Source organism: Apostichopus japonicus, chromosome 17 (genome assembly GCF_037975245.1).
Source record: "Apostichopus japonicus isolate 1M-3 chromosome 17, ASM3797524v1, whole genome shotgun sequence".
NCBI classification, from domain to species: Eukaryota; Metazoa; Echinodermata; class Holothuroidea; order Aspidochirotida; family Stichopodidae; genus Apostichopus; species Apostichopus japonicus.
In genome coordinates, this window is record NC_092577.1 from 8,127,754 (window position 1) to 8,129,798 (window position 2,045).

Consider the following 2,045-nt stretch of genomic DNA (forward strand, 5'->3'; position numbering starts at 1 on the left):
TAAGGTATTGGAGCCTGAACTTTTGTGATAGTCCCAGAGGCGGATGAAGGACTTTATAGAGTAGGGGGACTGAATTGGATTATTGAAACCGGTTGCTACATGAGATGGGAGTCTGGAGATCCTGCCGCGGAAAGATAAAATTTAGAAAATAAAATTATGCGCAGTGCATATTCGCAACTCAACGCAATGTTCACTAATACATGATAACATAATAGTTAGGTTGATGATACAACCGTGTCAAGGTCCAATTCTCACAAGGATGATTGCAACAATCCTCCGAGTGAACCACTTCCCAACGACTGAGGATCTGAGATGTGACCATGACCCACATGCACTGTCCACACCATTGCACCCCGACTGATGATCCGAGGTGGGGCCATCGCCCACATCCCCTGACTGACGATCCGAAATGGGGCCATGGCCCAGTTGCCCTCCTCCATCCCCTTGCGCACTCTATTGTAGGAGCGACGAATGCCAGGTCCGTTCCCGAGGACAATACCGGGCCCCCTCTTTTCAATGGTCACATATCTCATAATTTTTTTATAGCCACAGACTGCAAAATGATGCTATCATTATATTACGTCAACCTTTATGTATACAACTCTGCTGGCGTTTGTCATAAAACAACTTTCCACTTCATTTAGGGGAGGGAAGGGAGAAGATGGGAAGGAGCAGAGGAGGAGAGGAGTGGAACGGTTGGGGAGTGGAAGAGCAGGGGAGAAGTAAGGGAGGGTAGTGGAATGGAGGAGCACGTGTTCCCATTCTCCCAGTGGCTACGGTATACTATATATATTTATTGTACACAATAGTACGTACATAGGCAGCATACGCAGGTATCCATATACCATTGACCCAAATAGAGATGTTGTTTTAATTAAGACGACAAGCCTGTCCCACATGATGCAGGTAACTTTGTCTAAAAGAGTCAATTATTGATTCAAAGGAAACTTGTTCGATGAAAGCTCGTTCTATGCTAAGCATGACTATTGATGGAAAACTTGACCAGAGGCAGATCACGCAGTACTATAAACACAAGCAGCCTATCCAATATTATATTTATCATGGCTAATTATTTTCGTTTTCCGATTGTCCTTTTGCCAACCCCGGTTTCGTCCCCTAAAATTGTTTGATTGAGGGGAGTAGGGGGGGGGGGGTCCCTGTCCTTTTAGCCCTCTGGATACGACAAAGCTCATATCGAGTTTAGTAACAATAAAACCTATTATTATATAAATATATATATATATATATATTTAAATTACTTATAGCATATCTCTTTTAAATATTGATCGTACTGAAGATTATCAACATCACACAATAACAACAAGCAGTATTGTGAATCTTGTTCCATCCTTTAATTTCGTCTGCTCATCTATACAACCAGTGTAAGTTTGAGATAGATTCCTATATAAGAAATGCTCCTTATTAATAAAAAGGACCCTTTTCAAAATATAAAAGTGCCCTTGTCTCTTAAGAAGTGCCACTCTGTTGGTAAATTAACGACAAATATTATTAAAAAGTTTGTGTTTTTTATTGGTTCTAAGACGTAAATTACTGACATTTGTGGTACAGACTTAACAGGGACTGTTTTCTCTCCAAGAGTTTGGCGGTTTCTACCCTTAAATGAATGTCATATATCCCACTGCCCCGATGCCTGCCACTCACTCTTTCCATATTGTATGTATCTTGGACATAATCTTAACGATATTTTGATATATGTCCCACTGACTTCTGTATATATATACAATGAACAGGAATAGGTCACGTGGTATCCCAATGAACATTCCACAGTTTAGGCAGATTATGATCGTTCGTGTTTATTAGAAAAGATGAAGATATAAGTAACCCCTTATCATATCATTTATCAGCCTGTTCTCATTGGCTCATTCAGATTCCCCCATAATTAAAAATTCTTTTTTATATTAATTTATCATACAAATTCAGGTTATAAGCTTGATTAGTCGAGGTTAAAGTATACTTTTGTCTATCTTTTCCAATTCGGTCTTTAATGTATATTTATAATAATACTATACTGCTCTGTAAAACTT